The following is a 19,113-nucleotide window of genomic DNA, read 5'->3' as shown; positions in this document are numbered from 1 at the left end:
AAGAGAATAAAACCCTAAACTGAATTTTTCCACCTCAGTACCACTGATATTTAGGGTCAGATCATTGTTTGTTATGGAGTCTGAGTAGGGGAAAAGAATATTCTCTTCTACTATTCTTGGTTCTGCAGCTGGTCTAAGAAATAAACTGACATAAAACACACTAATGGTAGAGGAAAAAAAAACTATTTTAATTACATATATACCTACAGGAGCCCCACAAAGATGTAAGACTCAAAAGGCCAGGTGGAAGCAATAAACATGATGAAAAGACAGCCCACAGAATAGGAGAAAATATTTGCAAATGAAGCAACTGACAAAGAATTAATCTCAAAAATATATAAATAGCTCATACAGCTCAAAATAAAAAAGATAAACAACCCAACTTAAAAATGGGCAAAAGGCTTAAGAAGACATACAAATGGCCAAGAGGCACATGAAAAGATACCCAACATTACTACTCTTTACAACCCCATGGACTGTAGCCTAACAGGGCAAGAGGGTTTCATTTTCTCCATACCCTCTCCAGCATTTTTTGTTTGTAGATTTTTAAATTATGGTAATTCTGATCACTGTTGGTGGGAAGGTTAAATTGATATAGCTTCTATGGAGAACAGTATGGAAGTTCCAGAAAAAACTAAAGCTGGAACTACCATACGACCCAGCAATCCCACTCCTGGGCATATACCCAGAGAAAACCATAGTTCAAAAAGACACACAGCCCAAAGTTCCCTGAAGCACTATTTAAATAGCCAGGACATGTAAGTATCACAAATATCCATTAATGGAGGAATGGATAAAGAAGATGTGTTAATATATATACAATGCAATATTATTCATCCAGAAAAAAGGAACAAAACTGGGTCATTTTTAGAGATGTGGATGAACCTGGAGACTGTTGTACAGAGTGAACTAAGTCAGAAAGAGAAAACAAATATCGTATATGTAAGTGGAAATGTAAGTGGAAACTAGAAAAATGGTATAGATGATCTTATTGACAAAACAGAAATAGAGACAAAGGTGTAAAGAACAAATATGGATACCAAGGGGGAGAGGGGAGGGGGATGGGTTATACTGGGAGACTGGGATTGACGTAAATACAATACTATGGGTGAAATAGATGACTGATGAGAACCTATTGTATAGCTCAGGGAACTCGACTCAGTGCTCTGCTGCTACTGCTGCTGCTGCTAAGTTGCTTCAGTCATGTTCGACTCTGTGTGACCCCATATACGGCAGCTCACCAGGCTCCCCCATCCCTGGGATTCTTCAGGCAAGAACACTGGAGTGGGTTGCCATTTCCTTCTCCAATGCTTGAAAGTGAAAAGTGAAAGTGAAGCCACTCAGTCATGTCAGACTCTTAGCGACCCCATGGACTGCAGCCCATCAGGCTCCTCTGTCCATGGGATTTTCCAGGCAAGAGTACTGGAGTGGGGTGCCATTGCCTTGCCCACGACTCAATGCTCTATGGAGACCTAAATGGGAAGGAAATCCAAAAAGAGGAAATATATATAGACTTCCCCAGTGGTTCAGCAGTAAAGCATCTACCTGTAATGCAGGATACATGAGTCTGATCCCTGGGTCAAGAAGATCCCCTGGAGAAGAGAAATGGCAACCCATTCAAGTATTCTTGCCTGAAAAATTCCATAGAGGAGCCTGATGGGTTACAGTCCACAGGGTTACAAAAGAGTTGTATACAATTTCACAACTAAACAACAGTATAGCCGATTCACTTTGCTATGCAGAAGAAACTAACACAACATTGTATAGCAGCTACACTCCAATAAAAATTAAATTTTAAAGAAAAAGCCAGATGATCGAGGCTTATCTGATGGGGTTGGTTCCAGGACCCCTGCGTATGCCAACATCTGCAGATGCTCAAGTCCCTTATAGTTGGCCCTCCCTATTGGTGCAGACAGAACCCACGGATACACAGGGCCAGGGAGCTAAGGAGAGGAAAGGGGCCTGGGACTTTGAAGAAAAGAAAGCAATCATGAGAAAATGAGAGGAGGAGACGTTTGGTGAACAAAGGTGAGGGGTAGCGCTCAGTCATGTTCTGTCTGACTCTTTAGCCTGCCAGGCTCCTCTGTCCATGGGATTTCCCAGGCAAGAATACTGGAACGGGTTGCCATTTCCTACTCCAGGGGATTTTCCCCGCCCAGGGTTCGAAACTAAGTCTCTTGAATCTTTTTGCATTGGTAGGTAGATTCTTTACAACTGCTCCACCTGGGAAGCTGGAACAAAGGTACAGGCCCCTTTCTAATTCCCTTTACAAAAGCAAAACGTCCACTGTTTTTCAGAATTTCTCCTGTGTCTGCACTTTCTCAAAACAATTGGATAGAAATAATCCTTATTCATGAGCGGCACATTTGGCATAATTTGCTATTCTTCAGGTGTTTCCAGCATCCCTGCCTCTACAAACTAGATGGCAGTAACATATCCTCTCTCAGTCATGACAACAAAATAAGTCTCCAGACATTGCCAAATGTCTCTCAGGGACAAAACTGCTTCTGGTTGAGCATCACCTCTAACTAACAAATTTAGGTTCCAGAAAATAAATTCGTGCACCATGAAACTACAATAACCTCTGACTTGTAAGAAAACTTACACTGACATCTTCAACATCACTGGTAGTTCATAGTGATAAAATTTTTATTGAGCATTTATTATGCATCAAGTAGAAAGATGAATGGGAAGATACTGCCTCTGCCCCTGAGGAGGTCATAGACTAAGTGAAAGTGGCATTTTTACAGTGCTCCATCTCAGAGAAGGGCAATGCTCAGCTAGTCATCGTTCCAAGAAGCACGAGAATATCCTATGTGACTAGGAAAGAAGTCAGAGCATACCTCTTTGCTGTTAAAAGATTAGCCTGTATATCAGAGTTGCTGTCATTTGCTAAGGTGAATGTTTGGTCATTTAGACTTATTTTAGATGGTTGCTGCAGTTTGTTTTTTGGTAGGTGGGGGAGCCTCAGACTGAAAGGGCTATCTCAGGAGGTTGTTTAGCTAAGCATAAGCCAAGACAGAGAGCTAGGGGATGAGACTGCCACTTACTTGCTGTGTGACCCTTGGCAATGCATTAACCCCTCCAATCCTCAAGTCCTTTCCTATGAAAGGGAGATAATCACTATAAAGTGGTTAGCACAATACCTGCCACAAAGCAAAACTCGGGCAAACAAGAGCTGTTATCACTGCTGTGGGTATTGTGACTTCTTTATTTTATGATGGACAGATTGTCCTTCTTTTGTGTGCTAAAATACACATAACACAGAATTCGCCGTGCTAAGCCTTTGGAGTGCAGGGCAGCTGCAGTAAGTGCATTCACACCGCGGCACAACCGTCACCACCATCCATCTCAGAATATTTTCCATCTTCCCAAACTGAAACTCAGCCTTCCTCTCTCCCCCCGAGAGTGTTTGCTTAAGTAAGATCTTATCCAGAAAAACACCTTTGAGGAAATGAAGTCCAGGTTTTTGTTTGACAAAGCCTCTCTCTTTCACTAACCTGTACTCAAGTTCCTCTAATCCCTCTAGGTCTTGACCTTGTCTGGGTCTGGTGGCTCCACTGTAGCAAGAATGTTGCTGATCGGTATAGCAAAAAACCAAAAAGACAGAAACAAAAAACCCACTCTATACCTAATCACCCTCAATATCTGATCAAATTCCCATCCCCCACGCTTGGTATTAGACCACTTTGGCTGGCCTTCAGCAAGAATTCATCCATCAGTTTCCCCTTAAAAAGTTCCCATTCACTAACCCCTATTCTGCCTCTTGACTCTAAATCATCATTTGTCCATGTTTCATTTGGAATTGAACCCAGTTCTATACTGAGATTTCTTTCCCATTACTGCAATAGCTCCAGAACAAAAACTGTTTTTACTTTTTTAGCTACTCTATCAGGGTCTAGTTGTAATACACATGGAACTAAAGGCAATTCCCACAGTACCCAGGAAACCAAATAGAAATGGCATTTATGCTGGTCATTGGGGGTTATGTTGATGAGCTTAGTATCTATCACCCATCTCCTATCAGTAACATGTAAGTGATTCATCTATCTTCAGGCAATAAACAGAGGGTTCAAAACTTGAGCACAAAGGCTCCTGTCCATCATATTTACTATCACAAAAGCACACACTGGGGGGAATGCTCTGAATCTATTTTACCCCAACCTTGAGTCACTGGAAGGGAGTGCAAACCTGAGGTCGTATTTCATTTCCCAAGTGTATTCCGACATTAGGCATAAACTTCAGAAAATGGAAACGGAACCACACACCACTACCTCTCACCTGTCGGGTGTTTAATAACTGAGATACAGAGCAGGAAAAGTCAGAGAATAAAAAGGCCTGGAGGCAAGCCCACCGATGGGCTGTTGTCCTCCAGTGTCACCTGGTCAGCATGAAGAGTCTGGGCTCATTAGCCCAGGGAGACTCTCAACTGTGTCTAGTTTCACTTATTCATAGAATACGGTGTGCACAGGTCTAGCATCCCGGCACTTGCAACCAGAGCTCCTCCTTGTGAAACTGCTGCATGAACAAGTCCACTTGGCAACTGTGTGCAAAGAGGCTGTACTCAACACCTCACTTGCAGATGTTGGCAGTGTGCTGTGTGCTGAGACTCTGAGTCTGGCAGGGGAACACTCCACTCCCTTCCCCCACCCCCCCACTGCCGGGGTCCCTGTGGGCCTGTGCTCTATGGTGGGAGCTCACATCTCTCCATTCTTTGATAAATGAATAAAGATTTTATTGCTTCTGAACAACAACAACGAAAAGCACTCACTGGACTCCCCGCTTCAGTTAAGACTGGAGCATCTACTCAATTATTGGGGCCCAGGATAAGTGTCCCCAAAATGTGACTCAATGGCATATCATTTTGAATATAAGAAACAGCTAATGTAAGAGGGACACTCTGACCTCCTGTGTGTCTCCCTGAAAATGGGAAGTAAATCTCCCCTGTGAACGGTGCATCCCCTGGATCTGGAGGGAGAAGGAAGGACAGACACCCTTATCTCCAGAGACAGGGAATTCAGGCCAAGAAGCCTGGATCATAAAACTTGTTACCCCTTTAACTGACTGCCCCGAAATCAAACTCGGTTCAGGTCTTCAATAATTCAGCACCCCAAACCCATGTTTCTTTGTCCTAGCAATACCTCAGGAATTTATTGTTTCTTTGTCTAAAAGGTATAAAAGCTATCTGGTCTGGCCATGTCTTAAGTCCCATAAGATCTCGATGTACATGAATTAAAAATGTGTTTCTCTTTCTCCTGATTATCCATCTTGTGACAATTTTATTGTTAATCTGGTCACAAGAACTCAAGAGTGGCAGATGGAGAAATTTTCCCCTCCTGGATACAATATTATTCCAGAAGGCACTCTGTGAGCATATTCATTTGGTGGTCTGTAATTGGTGGGAAAAGACTACTCATTGGGTCTCAACTATGAAAGGCATTTACTTTTCCATAGAAAGCAAATGAACCTCCTTTGTCAAGAATCCACGTGCTTCTGTGGAGGATTGTAGACGGGGAAGCTTCTGATGTGTAGCCAAGTTCACAAAATATCTGAAGAGTCCCTAATTTCACCTCAAACCTCTGCTTCAGCACCTACTGTGTTGCGTCAAGTTATTTTCTATCCACTGTCATTTCTGATCCTATCGCAATTGAATTTAAGGCATTTGTAGACAGGAACCCTATATGAGCTGTCAGCACCTTGCCTGATCATCTTCCAGCAAGTGGTCAGGCAGAAGCACACAGCTAAGGATGCCCTGAAGACTGTCTGTCGAGGAAACTGGCCAATGAGATGAGTGTCTGTGCTTCACGGTTGAAGCCAATTCCACTGCACTGCCAGTGGGACCTCCCAAGACATTCTCCCCTTGGACTCAGCTGATACAATAGATGGTACATCTCTCACCATCTGTCCAGGCATTCTGACCTTGTAACATCCCCCAGGCACTTCAGCCTGGCGGCAGCTCTGTGACTTCTACCTATGGATTACTTTGTCTCCGTGTCTTTTCCTCTTTCCCTTCTTATCCACGCACTAGGACGTTGCCAAAATGTTACTTCCAGTGAGATTACTATTCTATACCCCCCAGAAGTGGAGACGGCTGTTTAGAAACAGAAACAAAGAAACAACATTGAAATCTCCAAACTGAGTCTGTTTAGTCACTCAGTTGTGTCTGACTCTTTGTGTCCCCATGGACTGTAGTCCACCAAGCTCCTCTGTCCACGGGAATTCTCCAGGCAAGAATACTGGAGTGGATAGCCATTTCCTCCTCCAGGTGATCTTTCTGATCCAGGGGTTGAATCCAGGTCTCCCACACTTCAGGCAGATTCTTTACCGTCTGAGCCATCAGGGAAGCCAAACCAAATCTGCCCTTTGATTTATCTCAAAAGATGTGGTATAATATGGTGTATGTATGGCAGCTTTTTCCAGGTCTTAACCATACATCACAGGATGTGATGGGGAATTGTTTCACATATGGATTCCCAGGCCCCACCCTGATTGAGACGTTAGGCCACAAGCTTGTGGCCAAAAAGGTGTTTTGTTCTAAAGCTTCCCAAGACATTCTGCTATTCAAAAGTACTAGAAACAATAGAAAGGCATGCTAGCTATGTGACTCCAGCAAGTCGCTTTGCTTCTCTGAGCCTGTTTTCTCATTTGTAAAATGTAAATTGAGGATAAGAATGCCCATCTCACAAGGTTTGGCATCTCACAAGGATGGCGTAGCCAACTCAATGGACATGAGTTTGAGCAAGCTCCTGGAGTTGGTGATGGACAGGGAAGCCTCGCATGCTGCAGTCCATGGGGTCTCAAAGAGTCGGACTTGACTGAGCAACTGAACTGACTGAACTGAACACAGCTGGAGTGCGAAATCCTTGACTGATGCCTCAGCAAGTGGAACTATGATGGTTACTATGTATGTGAAGTCACTCAGTCGTGTCTGACTCTTTGCGACCCCGTGGACTGCAGCCTACCAGGCTCCTCAGTCTGTGGAATTTTCCAGGCAAGAGTACTGGAGTGGGTTGCCTGTTCCTCCTCCAGATGGTTACTATGGATGTCCTTAAGAAGCTGCTCTCCACGTCTCAAAACTGATAGACCAGTTTGCCAAACCTTCCTCTAATAGAGAACAATTTACCAAAGAGTAAGAGGGATTCAAACCAGGATGACAGCTTGAAAAAAATCAAAAAGGACTTTGAGAAGAAGCCCATGTAGAAAGCAGGATATTAGCATGTAATTGGGTTTTTCTGAAGGCCCATATTCTTCATTCCCACTGCCATTTTTCCTGATTAAAAGGTTCCCACAGAAGCTGAAACCATTAACGGAAGTCCATCAAATGGTAGCTGTTGTGAAGAGCTACCCCAATCTGTTAAATTGGTCAGGCTTTTGTGTCGCTCATAGGCTAATGCTTTAACGCTTCAATACCTATAATAAAGTATATGCACCACAAGAAAAATGTGTTTTGTGACCAGCAGGCTATAACACAGTGTTCTGCTTATAGGAGCCATGGGTTTAATTGCATCCTAAGCTAATGATGAGTCACCTCTCTGGCTTTTAGTTAAGGAAGCCTAACAATGACTCTAAACCTCAGTTCAGAATGCCCCTGAGTCACAGAAAACATGCGTGAATAGCAACTATTTTGTGTCACTTGAGGCTGTCAAACAGTAGGACACCATGAGAGCCATGACTTATCAAAGTCCCCTGCTGAGTAATTCCCCTTAAAGAGGTGGTGGTAGTGAACTAGGAGCCCATTCCACAGCTCAGAGCTAGAGGGGAGAAAACGTGCTGCACTGAAGTAAAAGATGGTTGCACCTACCATATCCACCCTCTCAGATGTCCACCCTGGAGGCTAAACTGGGAGACAAATGAGACACCAGGCTTTGTGTCTCCTATTTAGAAGGGCTAACCCTCCAGGATAAAAAGGAAGAGGGAAGGGCACAAACTTTAAAAGAATGACATAGCCATCAGTTCAGTTCAGTTCAGTCGTTCAGTCACGTCCGACTCTTTGCAACCCCATGAATCGCAGCACGCCAGGCCTCCCTGTCCATCACCAACTCTCGGAGTTCACCCAAACTCATTTGCATCAAGTTGGTGATGCCATCCAGCCATCTCATCCTCTGTCGTCCCCTTCTCCTCCTGCCCCCAATCCCTCCCAGCATCAGGGTCTTTTCCAGTGAGTCAATTCTTCGCCTGAGGTGGCCAAAGTATTGGAGTTTCAGCTTCAGCATCAGTCCTTCCAATGAACACCCAGGACTGATCTCCTTTAGGATGGACTGGTTGGATCTTCTTGCAGTCCAAGGGACTCTCAAGAGTCTTCTCTAACAACACAGTTCAAAAGCATCGATTCTTGGGCACTCAGCTTTCTTCACAGTCCAAATCTCACATCCATACATTACTACTGGAAAAACCATAGCCTTGATTAGACGGACCTTTGTTGGAAAAGCAATATCTCTGCTTTTGACGATGCTATCTAGGTTGGTCATAACTTTCCTTCCAAGGAGTAAGCGTCTTTTAATTTCATGGCTGCAATCACCATCTGCAGTGATTTTGGAGCCCCCCAAAAATAAAGTCTGACACTGTTTCCCCAATACCCAGTTGTGGATGTGACTGGTGATAGAAGCAAGGTCCAATGCTGTAAAGAGCAATATTGCATAGGAACCTGGAATGTTAGGTCCATGAATCAAGGCAAATTGGAAGTGGTCAAACAGGAGATAGCAAGAGTGAACATTGACATTCTAGGAATCAGCCAACTAAAATGAACTGGAATGGGTGAATTTAACTCAGATGACCTTTATATCTACTACTGCAGGCAGGAATCCCTCAGAAGAAATTGAGTAGCCATCATGGTCAACAAAAGAGTCCGAAATGCAGTAGTTGGATGCAGTCTCAAAAATGACAGAATGATCTCTGTTCATTTCCAAGGCAAACCACTCAATATCATGGTGATTCAAGCCTATGCCCCAACCAGTAACGCGGAAGAAGCTGAAGTTGAACGGTTCTATGAAGACCTACAAGACCTTTTAGAACTAACACCCAAAAAAGATGTCCTTTTCATTATAGGGGACTGGAATGCAAAAGTAGGAAGTCAAGAATTTGCCTGGAGTAACAGGAAAATTTGGCCTTGGGATGCGGAATGAAGCAGGGCAAAGGCTAATAGAGTTTTGCCAAGAGAACACACTGGTCATAGCAAACACTCTCTCCCAACAACACAAGAGAAGACTCTACACATGGACATCACTAGATGGTCAACACCGAAATCAGACTGATTATATTCTTTGCAGCCAAAGATGGAGAAGCTCTATACAGTCAGCAAAACAAGACCGGGAGCTGACTGTGGCTCAGATCATGAACTCCTTATTGCCAAATTCAGACTGAAATTGAAGAAAGTAGGGAAAACCATTAGACCATTCGACATAGCCATAGGACATGACGAAAGCTAGTTAGAACCAACTAGTCCAAGATAGCAGAAGATTCAATTTCCACTAGACCTTGAATCTCATTATATATGCTCATTCTAATATATTAGCATACTAAGTGACACACCCACCAGCACCATGCCAGTCTTGAGGCACTACCGTCAAAGATCAAAACGTTAGCAATGGCCCAATTCCTGGAAATCTCTGCCCTTTCCTGTAAATAGTTGGATTAATCCTCCCACTCATTAGCCTATGAAATTATCTAGTCAATAAAAACTAACCATGCCATATTTTGGGGCCTCTCATCTCTGAGATGTCCCACTCTGCTTTCTGCAGAGCATGTTTCTTTCTAAATAAATCCACATCCTATCTTTCATTTCACTGAATGCTTTCTGTGAGGAGACCTCAAGAACCTGAGCTTCATTAAGCCCCAAGGCCAGGTGTGTGATTTCAGTTAAAAGACTGTGGGTTTCAGTCCCAATCTGGGTTTAGCTTGAGTTCAAGTCCCAACCCATGGGTTCAAGTCCCTCTCTGAGTTGCACAGTTTTCACTCCAGCCAGAGCCAGCAGAACGGAAGTCAAGGCACTGGAGCCTTAGGATTACAAACACTGGCTTTGGAGGCCATGCATCCAGAATCAGAATCAGAATTCACTCATGTAGCTGAGTTACCAGCTCAGGTCACCTTTTTTTAGGTTCTGTGTTTCTGTCTCTATTTGAAAAATGGGAATTAAAAAAAACAAACAAACAAACATGCAGCTTCTAAGGTCAGGGTGCAAACTGAATGGAAAGTACTTAACATGTACTCAATAAAAAACAGTTGCTACCATGATTATTATTATTATTATTATTATTATTATTATCAAGGGACTATCATTAAATCTAGGGCTCTATGCAAGTTAACCAAGAGACATAAAGCTTTTGTTATGTGGAAAGCATTGTGGGACACAGGAACAAACAGGACAGACACAATCTGCTGTTTTATGAAGCTTATGGAGTGTTTGTGTGTGTGTGTGCATTGGCCTGGACATTGTTTATAAACAAAACAAGACCAAACTGGTAGCAAACATTTAAAAAATGGGTGGCTTCATACAAAAGTCCAAATTTCTGGCTTCCTTTTGAAAACATCAGAAAATGTGACAGGAAGTGAGATCTCTCTCCACAGGGCAACCTGCTCCTCCAGATCCCTCACAAATCGCAAAACACAGTGCCAGCCTTCGCCTGAGATGGGCCCGCTGGCTTCTCTAATTAAGAGAAAACTCTCTAGGGCTACACGTGATGGAGGGCCCCAGGATATTTTGAGAGACGAGGAAGCTGAGGACACAGCCCCGAGGACCAGAACTGAAACGTGGGGAGAGAGAGGAGCCCTGGCACCCGCCTTCTGTCAACGGGTTTATTTGTCTCTCATCTCAGCTTGCTTTGTGTGGCTGGACACAGAAAACCCTGGAGGGGAATTCTGATTCCAGCTTGCTCTTTGCACAGCTAATTATGTGGGGTTCCCAGAAGGTTGCAGAGAACAATGACTCTCCCAGCAGTTACAGTTGGACTAGCTTAGTTCCTTTTCTTTGCCACAGGGGTCAGAATCATGGAAGGGGAGCTATTTGTTTTGGTCTTAAACCAAATCTGCCCAAGACACAGACAGATGTTCTGACCTGAGACCAGGAAATCTGCCATTTCAATGCCTAGCAAAATTCTCCTATTTTGTCTTTCTAGTTGGCCTGCATATCCATAATATGCTTTTTCCTTGTTTAAACGGTTTACTTCTCTCCTGTGCAAATAGAAAGCAATGCTCAGAAATAAAAAATACTATATGCCAAGAATTGTATCCCTCCTCCCAAGTGAGATATTTCATGTTTTCCAGGAAGACAGGATAAAGACAAGCAAGGGGAGCTAACTGGGATGGAACAGTGAAACAACGAAAGCTCATTTGTACACAACCTTCTAATAATTATCTACAACTTCATTCTAATAGGAAATGAGTGACAAGTCCCTTAAAAACCAAGAAACAGGAAATGAAAATATACGCTCCACAGTTGTGAACACTATAAGAGAGTGGAACAATCTTCCAGCAACTCCAGAGAGACTGTTCCTACATCTTACCAAAGCTATTATCATCAATGGTGTCCCCTCATTTTAAACAAAATGAGGCAGATTCATTTCGCTGCTAAAAGCTGTTTCTACCCTTTCTGCATCTAAAGACATTTTCACTCTTGGCTGTTCCAACAGAGATTCATTTGGATTTCCTGTCAACTATTGCTCAAAAACAAAGTAAGACCTATTCTTCTGATTAAACTTCTACTCAGTTTCATTTGCTTACGTAATACCTATTTATTGAGCACCTCCTAAGAGCCAGGCACTGTGTTAGATGTTGGAGATATAAATGTGATTCAAAACAAAGACAGACCTTACTCTCAAGGAATTCAGGGGAAGGCAGATATTAACAGAAAGACCTCACCAATATAAAACTGACCCTCTGAAAGGTGTTTCAGAAGAGGTATCTTGTACCAGGAGGACTTGTAACAAAGGAATTCAGTTAAAGGAGGTGTAACAGAGGCAAAGAAAGGGTCTCAGAAGAAATAACACTTGAGCTGAAGTGTACAGGCTGTAGTTTCCAGATAAGCAGAGGCCTTGTAGTGAGACTGAATGAATATAAGGACTGAATGAAGGCCAGCCTGATTGGAGTGGAGAATCCACAAGGGACAGAGTGATGAAGTTGAGTGTTAATGGTGATCATACAAGAATTTTGAGCAATTGGAAGCCATCCTGGGGCTTTTAAACAGGGTATAGGGAGTTCCCTGGTGGCAGAGTAGATAGAAATTGGCCTCCCAGTGCAGGGGACATGGGTTTGACCCTCGGTCCAGGAAGATTCCACACGTCTCTGAGAAACTAAGCATGTATGCCACAACCATGAAGCCTGTGCTCTAGAGCCTGCATGCCACAATACTGAAGCCTGCCCACATACAGCTTTTGCATTGAGAAGCCCTTACACAGCAACGAAGAACAGCCCACACTTGTCACAACTAGAGAAAGTCCACGCAAAGCAATGAAGACCCCTTTATGCTAAGTCACCTTAGTCATATTTGACTCTTTGCAACCCCATGGACTGAAGCCCGCCAGGCTCCTCTACCATAGGATTCTCCAGGCAAGAATACTGGAGTGGGTAGCCATGCCCTGCTCCAGGGAATCTTCCCAACCCAAGGATCAAGCCCAAGTCTCTTGTGAATTGCAGGTAGGTTCTTTACCACTGAGTCACCTGCGAAGTCAAGGAAGAAACATAAATTAATAAATGAACAGGGTGCAGCGGTAGTAGCTAATAAGACAATGTTTTATACTTTGAAGAAAAATGGATTTGGGTAGAGGGGAGGCAGAAAGAGTTTGGGTAGGCCAGTTCATCTAGACCTCCTACAGAAGTCCCAGTGAGAGTAATTTGGACTTGTACGGTATGGCACTAGAGCTGATGGAGTAGGGGTGACGCACTCTAACAATACTTGGAGGGGGACCAACCAATGCGCCAGAGGATCTCTAAGGCCCAAGACAGGCACTAACTATACTTCCTGGTGCTGTGACGCTGAATGAAGACATTGGAAAGACCAGACCAAATAGGACTTGAGAACCCCTCAGCCCCAGCAGCACGGTATGACTCTGTGCTCTGAGTCATCACAGCTCTGTATCTGAATTTACAAATTCCGAGAAAGACTTCACAGGAAAACCAGTTAAATAAGCAGGGAAGAAAACACTCAGCATCGAGCACTAAAAAAAAAAATGATAACAAGTAGGTTTCAGTAGAATTTGGTATAGTATTAAATTTCCATTCTAGTGTCATTAACACTGATCCTGATTTAGAAAAAAAAAATATTTGGGTTAATCAAAACTATGGGTTAATCAACTGCTCCATAATGACAGCTCCTGTGGTCATAAATCTTTGCTATCGCCTGTAGCTGACAGGGTCTCGGTCCACGGGAGAATAAGCAGCAAAAGACTAATGTTTCTCTTCATTTCCCCCAAAGGGAGTTAGGCAATGAGTAATAAAAGGATATAAATTATTCACAATGCTTTCTTGAAGTTTATGATTCAAGGTTTGGGAGAAATAATGGATGGGGTGGTTGGGGTAGGTGACTCGGGGCGGGGGGTGTGGGAGGGGGAACAGAATCCTGAATGAAAAAAAGTCTGTATTGAAAATGGAAGGATGAGTTTGTGAAGTAGACTCAAATCACTACATACAGGGCTTTGGGTTTCACTGGGGCAGCCTCTGATTCACCCACAGGATGGTTCACTCATTCCTCACATTTGTTTGAACAATCCTTATTAACCTGGAGTCACTGAGGAGGCCTGTTTCTGCCAATACAGTTTCTCTAGACTTTGGTGAAGACAGAGAGAGGGAGAGAGATGGACAGGAGGATAGGAGAGAGGTTAAGTGTGTCTGTGTGACAAAGTATGGGGGGAATGGAAGGACTAAAGTATATCATCTGGTGGAGGAGATATAAAAGATCTATATTTTATAAATAAAAGTGATAAAATATATTATGTACATCTCATATATTAATATAAATCTCTCCTGCATTTTTAAATTTTATTTTTTAAATTTTTTGGCTATTCCCTGCAGTATGTGGGATCTCAGTTCCCTGACCAGCAATCAAACCTACACCCCCTGCATTGGAAGTGTGGAGTCTTAACCAGTGATCCCCAGGGAAGTCCCCAAGAGGACATCTTCTGTTTTGCTTTTACTTCCAAGAAAAAACAAAGATTGCTGTAGTAAAAGATATGGAAGTAGATAGGAGTAGAAAGGTTGTGTGTTTGTTAGTTTTGATAAAGTTAATTTGATAAAGATAAATAATATCCAAACCCACAAAATGGAGGCCACCGTAGCTGCCAGCCCATGTCATAAAGCTACACCTCAGTTCAGTTGAGTTCAGTTCTTCAGTTCAGTTCAGTTCAGTTGCTCAGTCATGTCCGACTCTTTGTGGTCCCATGGATTGCAGCATGCCAGACTTCCCTGTCCATCACCAACTCCCAGAGCTTGCTCAAACTCATGTCCATTGAGTTGGTGATGCCATCCAACCATCTCATCCTGTCGTCCCCTTCTCCTGCCTTCAGTCTTTCCCAACATCAGGGTCTTTTCAAATGAATCAGTTCTTTGCATCAGGTGGCCAAAGTATTGGAGTTTTAGCTTCAGCATCAGTCCTTCCAATGAATATTCAGGACTGATTTCCTTTAGGATGGACTGGTTGGATCTCCTTGCAGTCCAAGGGACTCTCAAGAGTCTTCTCCAACACTGTAGTTCTTCAAACATCAATTCTTTGGTGCTCAGCTTTATGGTCCAACTCTCACATCCACACATGACTACTGGAAAAACCATAGCTTTGACTAGACGGACTTTTGTTGGCAAAGTAATCTACACCTAAGTCAGCCCAAACTTACAGGAAGCACTTGTCAAGGGAACCTAACACATACCCATCACAATCCTCCAGCTCAGCTTTACTCTAGAAAACAAGACCTGCTCTCCTCACAGGGAAACCCCTGACCTCTTAGCCACACATGCCATTTTTTTTGCTGCTATTTCTAATCATCTATATAACTCACTCTTGCCCTAAATCTCCAAGGAAGGACCTTCCACTGCCCTGCACTGAACTCTCCCATCCATGGAGTGTTTTCCCTGAATAAAGGACATTAAGTTCCTTACTAATTCATTTCAATTTTGTCATTTGACAGTCTGATTATGTGTAAATATGGCCTGGATTAGATACATAGCCCTCCTTCACAGTTTCTAAGAAATTCAAGAAAAGGATTTCAGCAATTTTGAAACTTTGCTCTCTTGCCAAACTGAGTTTCCTTGACAGAAAGTGCTGAGACTAAGTCATGTGGATCCACTCTTTATAAAGGCTAGAAACACATTTACTGAACCCATCATGTGCAGGCACTATACTGGGTGCTATTAATAATACAAATAATTGAAAAATCATTCAGATTCCAGCCTTGACTTACATTCCTAGTTTTATCTCTTGCCATTTCTCCTTCAAAACCAAGATCACAGCCACTTTACTGTGCAATTCAGAACACTTTGTTCTGCTTCCCACTGCTTATATATAAACATGTGTCTTTCTGCACTGAATGCTCTCCCCAATTCATTCAGAAGCACTGCCCCTCCCCACCTGCACCTGGCTAAAGCCTACACCCCTCCTATCTCCCTTTAGATGTCACTTCCTCAGAAAGTTGTCCAGAATTCCAAGGTGAGTCAGGTGCCCTTACTCTGGGCTCTTGATGGGTTTATCTCAACTAAGTCTAGGTAGATTCAATGATAATCAGATGGTGTGTAAACTTTTTGGTAGTGGGGACTATGTCTTTGTCATTCTTCTATCCTCAGTCCCGAGCACACCAGGAGACACAAATAAAACACCCACTAAATCTCTGATGAATGACTAAAGATATGTAATACTTAATGCCATACTTAAACTTCAAGGAAATTTCAGTGCAATTAATAAACATACAACCTTTTGAAATACAATAGCACACAGCATATAAAACAAGTGCCTTGTATGTAACAAAGCAGGTGCTCAGAGGAAGCCAAAGATTAGTTCTGACTGAGGTGATGGTAGCAACAGCAGTTAGAACAAGCCTGTGTTTATGACACATGGGCTATGTTAGTTGTTTTCATAAATAGCCCTATAATATAGTAGTATTTTCCCCATTAACAAATGAGGAACCCAAGGTTCAGACAGGTTAAATGATTTTTCAAAGTTACATAGTTAGTAACCAGCAAAGCCAGGATTTGAATTCTGAATACAAGATTTCAAAACATTGAGACTGGGAATGTGGGCATGCCAGGCAGAAGAAAAACATAGATTACATAGCAAGGCACTTGGGGGTCATGCATACCCCAGCGACTAAAAAGAAAGATCAAGTTGATAGTATGTAGGAATACTGGGGACAGCAGTGCTAGCAAGTGAGGAACTAGATTGTCAGGGACCCTGCATGTCCAGCTACGGAACTTGCATCAGGTTATGGTCACCAAGAACCATAGGTAGCTTTAGAGTAGAGAAAACGTGATCAGATTTGAGTCTTTGAAAGGTTTATCAAGCAGTGGAATATAGGATGGACTAGGAGACGAAAGGAGAGTTTGCAGAGAAGGAAAAAACTCAGAGTATAATGCAGTTCTTTAACTGTAAAGGCACTGATCTCTGGGAATGGAGCAGAAAGGATGGATGCAGACCATCCTATGCGAGAATAAACAAACAGTCCTTGACAGCTGAGTTATTGTGGGTCTGAAAGAGAGAGATACTATTAATAAAAGCGGCTTAAGAGTATTAAGCCAAAATGACAGGGACCCCAATGAAGCAGTCAGCCAGAAGTACCATAGAAGGTACTTATTTGAGGAGAAACTTTTTAAACATGCTGAAAATAGACATTGTAGGGAAAATCTTTAGGAAACAGTTGGAAATGTGGGACCAGAGAACCGAGAATGACTAGTACAAGAATTGCAACTGGGGGGTGGGTAGGCATTTGCACCCTAAGATGCAAATGAAGCCAAAGAAAATGCGGATATGTCTTCAAGGGCTGAGGAGCAGAAAACGAGGGCTGGGAGGTGTGCAACAAATCTTAGTTAACACTCACATTTAGATGGCAGGAACATGAAGAAGATTAACAAGTAAAAGATGCTAAAGAATTAAGATCTAAATGCCCAATACGAACAGGTGCTATGCCAGAAACTTTTTATACATTATTCTAGGAGGTCAGTACTATCTTTACTTTATAAACACTGAAGCTGTGGAGACATGTTATCTTGCCCAGGGCCATACAACCGATTAATGACACAGGTGGTGAGCATCTCAATTCACGTCTTGCTGTTTCCCTGGAAAGGATCAAGGTATCGAGGCCACTGGAATGGAAGGACCTTCAGAGTGGACAGGATGAACTTGGGCAAGAGCAATGAGGACTGAGAAGAGGCCATCGAGGAACTTCCCTGGTGGTCCAGTGGCTAGGACACTGAGTTCCCAATGCAGGGGGCATGGGTTCAATCCCTGGTCAGGGAACTTGATCCCACATGCCTCAACTAAGAGTTTCCCTGACGCAACTAAAGATCCTACATGCCACATCTAAGACCTGGCACAGCCAAGAAAATAAATAGAATTAAATAAATATTTTAAGAAAGAATTTGAGGACTTACCTCTCAGCGAAAGCTGTGGCATAGGACCTAAAACGGAACCTCAATGTTATTCACTGTCTTGACATCTGGGGAAAATCGGGATGGCCTCCAATGGCTCAACCACAAGTTCTTCTTCTCATTTTGCTCCTGGGGAATAAGTCCCTCGGCCAAACAGCTCTCCTTATCATGGCGACCAGGCACAGTTCCTGTTTAACCCTGAGCAATGGGGTTCAGTTTCCTGTCAGCCTCTGGAATGATCCTAACAAGCCAATCAGACCTTTCTGCAGGAACCAAGGGCCACCCACCCCGCTGCCTCTCACAGTCCCTGATCTGTCGCTCTGTGCCCAAGTGCAGCCCTCTAGGGACTTTGTGTGGCATGCAGCACCCTCCTCCCCGAGGCTGTGAGTACACGCGACTAATAAGGTTCTACCAGCCTCAGTTGTCTAGTGCTAGAGGTCAGGGGTTTGGCCATCCGCATATCTCTAGGGTGGAAATCTCTCCTTTACAAACTGGGTGGACAGACAGTGATTAAGACAACAGAGGACTCTAAAGTGTTCACCGTGAAGTTACACAGGTAAAATACTTCATTTTAATAAGTATCTGGGACTTCCCTGGTGATCCAGTGACTAAGACCTGACACTCCCAATGCAGGGGGGCCTGGGGTTTGATCCATATTTGGGGAACTAGACCCCGCATGCTGCAGCTGAGATTGCTGCAGCTAAAGACCTCACATGCTGCAACTAAGACTTCACACAGACAAATTAAAAAAAAAAAAAGGCACAAAAGTATTTGCTTTAGTACAAGTGAAGAAATGTGAGAAATGAATGACTTTTCTAGTTTTATACAAGAGGAAACTGAGGGACAGACAAGTTAGATGGCTACCTTGTATTACACAGTATTAAACTCTTCTTTCATTTTAATGAAATATTAAATATTTAATCTCCAATATTTTCTTGACAAGTTCTTGTCCAGATGCAGCATAAGAATCACATGTATCCAGAATTTACAAAAAGCTATTATAAGCAATAAGAGAAAGGCAAAAAGTCTCACAGAAAAACAGGAAGATATAAATAGGTAACTCCCCAAAGTAAAAAGAGACAATAATAGGGATATGTTCAATGTCATCATTAGTCAAAGAAATTCAAACAAAAATCACAATGAACCATTTATTTGTATATTTCAGGTTGACAAAGATTAAGATTTACACTACCCAGAGTTAAGGATGTTAAAAGGAATCAAAGACTCTCATACGCAGATGGAATGAGTAGAAATTAGTACTTTTTTGGAAGATAGAGCAGCAACTTGAATAAAATTTTTAATTATATTTTACAAAATTTAATTTCTAGGATTATATCTCAAGGAAGCAACTTGTCAAGTCCATAAAGATGCATGTATAAAGATGTTTGTTCTATTCTTCACAATATGGAAAATTCAGAAAAAAATCTTAATGTCTATCAACAGATTATTGGCTAAATAAATGTGCTTTATGTATAAAATGGATTGCTATACAGTCTTTAAAAATGATGATATAGATGCATATTTATCAGCATAGAAAATTTATATTAGTTTAAAAAA

General features: G+C 42.6%; 1 protein-coding gene across 32 annotated transcripts in view; it reads right to left on the bottom strand.

The window, feature by feature from the left end:
- Nucleotides 1-19,113, bottom strand: part of FHIT (fragile histidine triad diadenosine triphosphatase) — a 1,561,686-nt gene that overhangs the window by 1,026,966 nt on the left and 515,607 nt on the right. For 5 of the 32 annotated variants that reach the window (XM_069560487.1, XM_069560475.1, XM_069560484.1 and 2 more), the window contains exon 1: nt 17,560-17,763. The exons of 16 other annotated variants lie outside the window; for them this stretch is intronic. The gene's annotated coding sequence lies outside the window, so the exon portion shown is untranslated. Of the gene's footprint in view, nt 1-17,559; nt 17,881-19,113 lie in introns of those variants that run through there. 11 more of the 32 variants (XM_069560476.1, XM_069560483.1, XM_069560480.1 and 8 more) reach the window with 6 other exon arrangements.

The sequence above is a fragment of the Ovis canadensis genome, chromosome 19 (genome assembly GCF_042477335.2).
Source record: "Ovis canadensis isolate MfBH-ARS-UI-01 breed Bighorn chromosome 19, ARS-UI_OviCan_v2, whole genome shotgun sequence".
In the NCBI taxonomy this organism is placed as follows: domain Eukaryota; kingdom Metazoa; phylum Chordata; class Mammalia; order Artiodactyla; family Bovidae; genus Ovis; species Ovis canadensis.
This window is presented reverse-complemented; position numbering and strand designations above follow the sequence as displayed.